At 37.3% G+C, this 11,279-nt stretch overlaps 1 pseudogene across 1 annotated transcript; it reads right to left on the bottom strand.

The window, feature by feature from the left end:
• Positions 1-7,842: 7,842 nt before the first annotated feature.
• Positions 7,843-10,891, bottom strand: LOC149171442 (F-box/kelch-repeat protein At5g60570 pseudogene; annotated as a pseudogene). Its single transcript, XR_016259025.1, has 2 exons — positions 10,596-10,891; positions 7,843-9,763 (listed from the first exon to the last, which is right to left on the bottom strand). The product of XR_016259025.1 is annotated as an F-box/kelch-repeat protein At5g60570 pseudogene (transcript).
• Between the last annotated feature and the right edge of the window lie 388 nt (positions 10,892-11,279).

Below are 11,279 nucleotides of genomic sequence, written 5' to 3'. Positions count from 1 at the left end.
GATTTTTTAAGCGTATACATACTGTACAGTAAGTTGCATGAAAACTCTGTGATTTTTTGAAGTGTGTACGCACACGTGGTGAAAGTTTGGATGCATTGCGTGGCATCCTGCATTGAATTTATCCACACACCTCTACACACTTGCTCCTGTTGTACGTCGATCACTGTGAGGAAGTTGCATGAAAACCCTGTGATCTTTTTTAACGTATACATACACGTGGTGATAGTTTTGATGCATTGCGTGGCACCTGCATTGAATTTATCTATACCTCTACACGCTTGCTCCTGTTGTACGTCGATCAAACACAAGAAAAACCCTTTTCTATGCGTGTAACTATCAAACTTACAGCAGCTTGTTCCAATATTATTGCACATTCAACTACAGCTATCATTTCAAAATAAATGATATTATATAACTTTTTTTCAGTATCTCTAGTCTGGTCCCTCCCCTAAACTTTGGAGGAGATCCCCGACTATGCTATAACCTAGCCGGGTGCATTTTAACTAATAGACAAGTCACAAAATAGCATTTTAAGTTTGAATGTGGTAATATAAGTTCGACTAAGATTGTGATTTCTTTATTTAAAAATGTATCTAAATAAATTTAGTGCCGTAAAAAACCCGAAGTGCAATAACTTTACATATTAATGATTCTTAAAAATCTCTACCAAATTCTAGATAAAATTATCTGACTACCACCCTGGGCTTCAAATTAAATGTAATCAAACATCTGTCGAGAATGGTATGAATAGTAGTTTCATTATAGTCCTCTGTCGAGAATAGTATGAATAGTATGAATAGTAGTTTCATTATAGTCCTCTGTCGAGAATAGTATGAATAGTAGTTTCATTATAGTCGGTACCTAGGATTTGAATCTTTTTTCTAAAACTACTCCGAATCTCGAGAAATCCAAAAACATCGTTCTTTCCAGCATGGCTTCCAAATTAAATTTAGTCAAAAATCTGCCATGAATGTTGATTTAATTGTAGCCACCGCCTGGGGTTCAATCTTTTCCAAGACCATCAAAATCTCGTAAAACTGAAAACAATTTTGAATCCATAAAGCATTATTTTTTATGTTTCACCAAATTCCTGCATAGAACATTAGAAATAGGGTGATTTTGATAGTTCTTTCACAAGTCCAAATTTTTTTTCTCTGCCCATAATCCAAATATACTAGAAATAAAACACCCGCGGATAAGCCAAATATACTAGATGCCCATAAGCCTAATATACTAGAAATAAAGCACCTGCCCATAAGCCAAATATACCCAAAAAAAAAAAAAAAAAAAAAAAAAAAAACAAACAAAACAAATATACTAAAAATATAGCACCCAAAACAAATATACTAAAAATATAGCACCCGTACATAAGCTAAATATACCCCACAAAAAAACAAACAAACAAACAAAAAAACAAAAAATATAGCACCCGCCCATAAACCAAATATACCAAAAAAAATATATTACCTGTGATTACCCGAATATACCAAAAATATAGTACTTGTGATTACCGAAAACACTTTGACAACAGTAACACCGACCAATTAAATTAACTTTAATTACAAACAAACAACAATAACACCGACTCACCCTTACCATACAATCAAAGGTGTCCCTATTATACCCCTTATAAATTAATTGGAAATAGGGTGATGAACTAACCCTTACCATACAATCAAAGTTGTCCCTATTATACCCCTTATAAACTAATTAGAAATAGGGTGATTTCGCGGCTCCTTATAAAGCTCTCTTTTGTAAGTCCAAATCCTTTTTCCTTGGAAATAGATCCTCAAGAAAATTCTGGGCACCTTTCCTCATTTCGAACATAGTATTTAAGTGATATAGACTTTCTCTGATTACAGATAACACCCTGACAACAGTGACACCAACCAATTAAACTAACTTTAACAATTGAACTACCCTTACCATACAATAAAATGTGCCCCTGTTATACCCCTTATAATTAACTAAAAATAGGGTGACTTGATGGCTTTTGTAGAGCTCTTCCATAAGTCCAAATCCTTTTTCTTGGAAATACACCCTCAATAAAATTCTAGGCACCTTTCTCATCTCAAGCATGTTATTTAAGCGATATACACTTGGTTCCCCTAACTCTCTGGTTCAACGCATAGCATCTTTGGCTAACAAACAACACCCTGACAATAGTGACACCAACCTTGAACTAACACTCTCAAAACTTACCCTACCATCAAAGGTCCCTCTTACACCCTTTAAGATTAATTATAATGCACCCCTTTCAATAAAGGATTCCTATATAATTTTAACAAAAATCATGGTCCAATACATAATTCCACCTGAATCATGGTTTTGCACATAATTGCATCATATCCCAAGAGCTTTATAACCTGAGACATATCATATTCCAACAAGGATGATCAAAATGGTTACGCACTTTGCTTAACATTTAGACAACGCCCTCAAAGATGGTCTCGGTAGCATCCCTATTGTAAATGGATATGATACGAGTCTGACCTGCGAGGACGTCTATTTATTATAGGAAGAAAAATCAAAAAGTAATTCTGCCACTACACCACAACAACAACAAAAGAGAGAAAATGTTGCTGGTAACAAATTTGAAGGACAGTCCTGCCAAAAAGTTTCCACCTTGGCTGAGATCGGGCATAAGCATATCCAGCAAAATGGGTGAACTATATTTGACTTCGACGATAGTTTTTTAATATTTTATAAAGTTCCTTTTCGCGTAAATAATTCAAAGATCAAGAAATAAATATAAACAGTCAGAAGTATAGCGTGATAAGTTTCAAGAATTCATCGTTGTTGGAATGACTGGTAATTGGTAACTGGCACACATGAACAAAGAAGGGTTTCATTTTTGAACATGCAAATGGATCCCTATGGCTTTGGGTAGTTTGTTGAACATCGCTTTTAATAGAAAACCCAGGAAACACATTGAGTAATCGGGGTGATCAAGCAACTTAAAACAAGAAAATTAGTCCTTTTTGACACACAGACAAGCTTATATTCGTCTCTGAAATTTTCTCTTCATTAAATGAAATTCATATGAAAGTGACAAAATAGAGACTGGCTGGCACTGTTGGTGAAGAATCGTCAACAGGCCCAGTTCATTATAATGTTGGAATGCTAGCAATTCAATGATAGATCAATACAGACAGATTCAGGACATACAACATGGGTAATTTGGTAATCGTTGTGTATAACTTTTTGTTCTTGTCCACGTAATTAATCCTTTACTAACCCCTTGAAATATGCTAAACTTTGACTGGGATATTAAATAAATGGGTGATCATGGAGGTAAGATATTTACTAGCCCAGAAAGAAAGAGAATGCACGAGTCCCCCAGTATTCCAGAAAACCAAAAACAAATTTTAGAATAAAGCAAATAGCGCACTTGCATTATGGCATGGAAGTCATCTCCCACATTGAACAACTGCAATGCATCTTAGGTTTATAGCGGCATTAGGTGTCAAAACTACATCCCGAACAGGGTTCTTATTTTAAAAGATGAAATCACACAAGTTAAAGGAACTTAATTTAAAGGGAAATGCTTGGAATCTTTGGATTTATCTATAAGCTTTTCATTTTGAAAGAATGCTTCTTATATTAAGTGAAATAAAAAGAACAAACCAGCTCACATTTATCTAAAGAACAGCAAAAGGTCCTTAAATCGATTGAGCTGAAACATCACAATCTCCAGCATCTTTCCTGATGAGGGTGCCCTTGGCTATAAACCAGGCTTTAAGTTCAGTGTTCAACAACAGATCAAAAGAATCTAAACTGCGTTACATTTAAATCTCCAACTGGAATACAAACAAAACATGCGATGGATATTTTTTTCCAAAATATGTGAACAACAAAACCACATTACCTTTGGTTTATACAAAATATGGGAAGCATTTAAAATGTTCCTGAAAAGTCACTTTCTATTGTTTCCACAATTTGATGCATCTGGTGAGGGCTGATGCTCGACAAAGGAACCCACAGGAATCGAACTGACAACCAGGTGAGGACTAAACCCCACACTAACGAACTGGCTACCAACTGTGAGCGTTTTACAGTAGTTACTTACCTTTGGATACATTATAACATATTATGTTATAATATATATGTTTCATGTCAATTATGTGACAGGAAGCAAATCTTGGGAACTGCTGGAGAAACCCCCATATTTCAGGGGGCAACAGGGTACAGGGCATAGGGGACAGAGAAAAAGTGCACAAAATGAGAAAAAGCAAACTTCTGAGATTACGACACAAACTCTTATCTCATTCCTCTTCTTCTTTTGCAAACTGAATTTTTTAGGAATTCGAAGGGAGTAGGACGTTTAAAATGCAAAGAGAAGCCCCCTCAAGAGAAAAGAAAAACCTATACTTCTACTTTCAGTTTGCTCCTCTGGGAGGTTACACATGGGTGTTCCCCGTGGCGGTCGAGGTACATCCAAATGTCCTCTCTCAGGATTCCAACAGATGTTATTTTATTTAATATTACTACTGCTCCCAGCATAAATGGTGACCTGATACCAGGAGGGCACTGAATTGTCTGTTGTATATGCTGCACCTGCATCCCCATCAGTGGTTCCAGGAAAGTATATTGCTGCTGAAAGTTCCCGTTGAAAGAAGAAAATCACTGTTCATGCTCAGCAAAGAAGAAATTACAGATGCCCAGTTTTTATGTTAAGATGGACTAGCTATAGGTAAGAGTGACTTAGAGGCTGTATGGCAACCTTGGAATATGATAGCTTAAAGAGTATTTAGTCATATCATTAGAAAAGCATCTATACAATATGCCAAAAGCTGATGGGTCGAATATAACATAAAAGTTATAAAAGGGGCACGCATGTCGGGTAAGAAAGAGACAGCTAACTCTACATAGGCCCTCAGGCTTCATAGCAGGTATGTGTGGAATTTGATTTTCTTGCAATCGGACAGTTATTGAGCCAAGTGCAACGTCCATACTGTCCTTGGATATTATGGGTCTGAGTTGGCATGCATACTTTCTCAGAAGAGTATCTTGTCTATTGAAATATATTAGTTATGTTTTTTGTCTAGCATTTATCTCTGCTCTTCAGACTGTTGTTCTGAAACTGTGTTGTATTTTAAGATTTATCTAAATGTTCATATTACTTCTACAGCACTGCATTTGCCAATTTTATTATCTCGAATCTACGGTACAATAATTCCTAAATCCATCACTGTCGACCTGCCTGATTTTCTTTTGCTATTTCAGGAATATCCATCTGCTATCAGGTAGTTTCTAAGGCTCATAATAGCAGGGCTCGCTTTTTAGAGTGGTAGTATTCAATGATGTGTTGTTAAATTTAACAGTCCTACTGTTAAAAGGTCAGAATAAATGTTAACGACCTACATTAAACATAGGCTAGTTGAAAAGGTATTTATATAATTTACCACTTGATGTATAAAAGAAGCGTACAGTGACGTATTCAATGACTTCATTATAAACAATGCATTCTCCATATATCTGTTTCTCTCTCAATTTTATCACAGCAGACAGCATTTGGGGCCAAACGGGAATTCTCTCGTTTAAGGTTGTGCACCTCTAATTACCAACAGTGGCTTAGAAGGAGCAGCGTTTGGAACCTATGACTGGAATCAAAAGTTCAAGTGAGACCAATGGCAGAGTTAACAGCACAATTTTTCAGACAGAATCAGAAATGGGAGGATACCAAGAAAAGGAAGACTGATTTTTCAGAGAAGCAAATTCTACACATGCAGAAGCAATACAGCCACAACAGGCAAACCGCACAAAACTGCAAGTAGCTGAGCCACGAGCAAAATGTGAGAGGAAAAAAAATATATTAAGGCAGACAACAATGTTGGGGGAGAATTCAGTGTGACATCGGGCACTAAAATGTTAATGGGAGAGGGAAGCATGAGTATGAATGGCGAAGAGCATATTTGCTGCACTCTGATCATTGGATGCATCTTGTCAAGAAAAATACACCCAGGACTAGCACCTAGGCTCATCTGTAAATTGGTTGCATTAACAGAAGCATGTACTCAATGTCACATGGTTTAGGTTCGAATTCAAGTTCGACAATGATTAGGTTTGGTTCGAGTTTGAATTTTTTGATGGGGTTTGGATAAGGTTCGCCATTAGGTTCGTCTATATACATTTTCTATATGTATAGATATATTAACTTGAAAATGAAATATGGGATAAAATTGTAAGAAATCAACATCAATAAAAAAAAATGCTATCACAAACATGGAAACTGCAAGGATAGATTACAAGCTTGAGTTGTGACATGAGGTTATGAGTTTTGATCTATGGACTTGGTTAATGGCCATGAGGTTCGATGAGGTTCGCCAAACCTCAAAATATTTTTAAGGTTCGCCAAAATTCGAACCTCAAGGTTGAAGTTCGACGAACCTTGTGACATAGCATGTACTTATGACAAGAACCTGCTTCACTTTTCTTTTGGCAAGCCTTAACAAAAACATGGGAGTGGACTTGGGTCCATAATATGTAGACAGAGGTTATGACCTCTTCTTGTCATAAGTTCAACCCTTACCTACAAATGCTGCCATGGCTACGTTAAGGCTTAATGTGCTGAGTAAAGCCCACGAAAATGAAACCTGGTCAATGGTATATGCCTTAAGGAGAATGTGGAAGAGGGTTTGGGTTCGTGCACTGTACTCACAGCTCATCACCACCCAGTGTCATAAGTTCAACCCCTACCTTGCAAGTTGCAACCACAGGGTACTGGGTAAAAGCCCATGGGAATGAAACTTTGACTAATGTTGTGAAAGTCTTTGTTTCTCACTGTTAGTCCCAAGCCTGTTTGGGTAACTTTGGAGTTTATTTCAATTTATCCTGCAATTATAAAGAAAGCATAAGAAAAGTCATAGACACCAAATTCATAAGCCTCAAAAAGCTCTAAAATGACAGAACTATCATTCAAGAAAACTTTCAGGGGAGTACACAGTTCGTATGAGAATTTGAATACTAACTTTCATTGCATACATAGGCTCTGAGATTGCACAGCAACTCAAATGTACAACTACATTAATGGATTAAAGTAAAACAAAAGGATTACAAGGAACAAGGCTGCCTTGCTCTAGAACAGCTTGAATGGCACGCATAAATTCCCAAAATAGTTCTGGGAAAAACAATACTGATAAAGGAATATACGCGAATGAATTAGAGAAACGTGAGTGTATATACCTCATTAACATGAAGCACGACATGATTAACTTTTTTAAAACATAAGACTGTGGACTAATCCTTTTGAGCTCAACAATATTTAGAAATACATATTATGATTGATTACACAAACTTAGTCCACAATTTTGACTCCATATATAATAAATAAATGTATAGTCAACTATGTAAATGACCACAATTCTTTTGTAAATTTAATTTCGGCTCTCTTCCACAAGTTTGTATAAGGGCCCATTTTGAACACGAATCCATGATACTCCAAACATATTTCATAACTTATTTTGAACTCAATAATAGACACACTGCTGCACAAAAGATCTCAAAAGAAACATAATTCCCAAGAAAATGGGCTGTGAAAGAATTCCTAGAATGCAGCTTTCTCTAACCTGGCATAGCCACTGAAAATCCAGACTCTTTGATTTCATGCTTCTTCTATTTTAGGCTTCAACAAGAAAAGAGTTTTATAATGAAACCAGCCAAGACATACCAGGTGCACCTAACCTCATTAATTTGTATCTCCAAACACAAACTCTAAAAACAATAGATGGCAAACAAGCTAACCATCTTACAGCAATTGCAGAAAATTTCATACAGAGAGATATATTGTTCTTATGACCCATATTTGCTAGTTAATATTAAGGATAGCATGGAGGCAATATATTTAGCGAAGTATTCCAGCAGAATTCCTTAAATCATTTCATCTAGTCAATCTTGACAAGAACACACACAGATCATCATCTCGATAAAGATTAATTGTTCAGCCCTTTTGATGGAAACGTAAAAATAATACCAACGACACACCAATACAGAGCTGATTAGTCATAACATTTCACCAGAAAAGAAATAGAAGCATGGATGGTGAAAATACAAACTACGAATAGTCAACAACCCATTACCGCGCAATTATAAACAAAGGCTCCTGAATGCTGTTTAACAGCAAGCACCTCCCATTCCGGCGGTCTTCCGTCAGCTGTGGGCTGACATGAATTCAATACAATACTTTCACCTTCCTGCCCTCTCTGTCCTCCAATAACTATAAGCTCATTTCCACAGGCCTTGAATGCTAGACCCCAACCATTGGCAGAGACTGCCCTTAAAGGCAATGTGCCGAGGGTATGCCATGAATTGGTAGCTTTGTTATATTTTTTAATCTCATTTTGGGAATACTCCACTGCATAAAGTTCATTGTTTGCTACAGCAACCAAAGGAGGTGCATGAGCAGCTCGATTTCCAGGTGGAAACATATTTGGAATCCTCCTCCATGTTTTTTGTTGGAGATTATATTCTTCTCCACAAGTGAGAGAATCGGAAGTCATATTACTTGACATCCCCCCAATAACATAAAATTTTCCATCCATGAAAAATCCTGAGCACAACTTGCGGGGGGAATGCATTTCTGGCAAAGTTTCCCATCTACCCAGTTCAGAATTATATAATTCAGCAGATTTGAGAACACCATCTCTGTCACACCCTCCTGCAACAATTGCAATCTCTCCAAGGCTGCTAGAGCCAAAAAGACAGCGAGGAGAAGCCATTCCAGCTCCCCTCGACCAACTATGTGTCAAGAGGCTATATCTCCATATTGCAAATTCAAATAACTCTTTTCCAAAAACCAATAATTCTGTGCCCACTGCTAAGGATTCTTTATCAGACAAGTTAAAGCAATCATCCGAGGGCATTCTAGGCAACCTCATCCACCGTTGTCGCTTAGGGTCAAAAGCCTCCCATTCGACCAAATTGCAGGCCATATAAATCCAACGTTCTACAATGCCAAGCTGCCTCCTCAAACGATATAGGTAACCACTTTGAACAAGATCCTTAAAACGTGAGTTCAAAGAGGCAAGGGCACCATAATCTGATCTCGAGGCCCATGCCAGGCATTGCATAGCTATATCATCTTGGAGACCGGGCAAGAGAGAATCATCTGATCCCTCTCCATTTCCGTCTGCATCTTTTGGTTCTCCAGGGCAATCACCAGTATTCATAAGAGAGATAAAAGACAAATCCAGCGAAAAATCATGTTCTTTCATCCTTGCAAACCTACCTCTCCACATATCAAGTATTGCTGCCTTTTGGCGGTCACATGGAGCCATTTCTTGACAATCAGAATTTTCTTCTTCGAAATCCAATTTCGCTCCAAATTTCTTCAACTCTAACAAACATGTGAAGAAACACCATTGATTCTGTTGCCATCGATGTTCCAAACGAGAAGAACCGGGTAAAATTTCCACAGAGGAGCAGTCTTGCCTGTCAAACATTGCTGTAGAATCCGACAGACTTTTATTTTCTTGCCAATAATCCTTTAGCTTTCAATCAAGTTTCTCAAATTCCAGCTACCGAACACTTGACAAGCATACTGGATCCTACTGCAGTTAAGTTTCCTTTCAACGGTTGTGCGGCATAGGATCACAACCTGCTGTCTAGAGTGAAAATTTTGTGCATATTTTGGCCATGTCTGATCTGGACGCCGAATCTTCACGGTACAAGCATAGAATATTGAACTTGAAAACAATGGCTGTAATGGATCAGCATCTCCAAACCTGCTATCTCAAGCACTTCTCCAGCTACAGCTGAGCAAGCCCTGTAACAGAAAAGTCAAAAGAAAGAAATGGTAGTCTTTACCTGCTTTACTGTTATAACAGTGCAATTCAATAACTAAACCTGTAAATCCCTCTGAAATTTCTGCCTCTGAAACATAAAATAAAACTCTTTATATCCTGAAAAACAAGTTTTAAGCTAATTTGTTGCTAAATTCTTCGCCGTAAACAGAAAAACAAAATGACATTTTTTCCATAGTATTCTATTAATACAAATAATCACATACCAAATCCCCTCTCTCCTTAAGACACCACGATTCTCACCGTTTAAACCTTAAGAACATAGAATACAAGCCACTTCCTACACCGTGCAAGATTCATCTACATTTCACTACATGTAAAATCGTCGTCTTCTTCTTCAACCCTTTCCCCACATCGAAAGAAAAATGTTCAAGGTTTCAAGCACAGAAGCACTAGATTAAATGTTAAGCCCAGTACATTTCTGCATAATTAGGTACCAAAACAAAAACCCTTATGTTTTCTCCTCTAAATCCGAATACTTACTCTGTTTGCCGCCTAAACCCCGAAGCAAGGGTTAATATCTACAACTTACAGATCTAATCTAAATTTCAAAGTAATATGTTGATCAAAACATGTTCTGCATCCTTACTCAAATTCACTCAAACAAATCTCTTTACGGGCATTTGGAATCCAAACCCCCAAAACAAATTCTATTGTCATCAACCTTAGACGGCTTCAGAAAACGCAAAAACCCTGAAATTTGCATCTTTTACAGCTTTCCTGAACTAAATAAATGGAAAAAGAATCAAGCCATCACGAGAAGAAAAATTCCACAGAAGAACACAAGTTTATTACCTTTGTTTATGCAAAAACTAAAATAGTATACACTCAGATGATTCTGTCTCAAAAACAATCGAATTTGAACCCGAAAACCGGCCGTTTCGTTGCTTATGATGGATTTACGCCGCGCAATTCAGACATCCGCCGGGCCACCAAAGCCTCCATACCCTGAGATTCCATGAAGGCATTCGTCGAGCACATGAAGAGACGTTGCTCGTGCAGGGTTTTTCAGTCAGTAGTGCTTTTCTGTCAATTGACATGTATTTTGTGTCAATTGACGGGAATATTGAAAGTTGAGCCCTTTCTGTAAAGGGTCGAGTAAATCGTGGTTTCGAGGCCATATTGGAGCTCATTATTAAGAGGTGTTAAGTTTTAATGGATTATTTTTAATTTTCAGTTAAAAAATTTATGGTTAAAATTTAATTTTTTTTAATAGGAAGGTGAATTTTTTATTACTAATTTACATTCATCTTAATTTTAGATTTATTTAGGTCAAGTTTTACTTGCATAGTTGGTTGAGAATGGGCTTGGTCAGCAAGGCGATCCAAGATCAAACCTCATGGGAGGTGGTTGTGTCATGTGCTAGGGGGAGACATGCATAAGGACTGGTGTGGTCCAAGCCGGGTGCAATCCTGATCAAACCTCATGGGGGGTGGTTGTGTCGTGTGCTAGGGGGAGACATGCATGCTAAAAAATTAG

This window comes from Pinus tabuliformis, chromosome 4_2 (assembly GCF_031772625.1).
Source record: "Pinus tabuliformis cultivar Carrire ecotype Pingquan chromosome 4_2, CPIR1, whole genome shotgun sequence".
NCBI classification, from domain to species: domain Eukaryota; kingdom Viridiplantae; phylum Streptophyta; class Pinopsida; order Pinales; family Pinaceae; genus Pinus; species Pinus tabuliformis.
The sequence above is the reverse complement of the archived record's forward strand: the minus strand, read 5'-3'. Positions and strand labels throughout refer to the sequence as shown.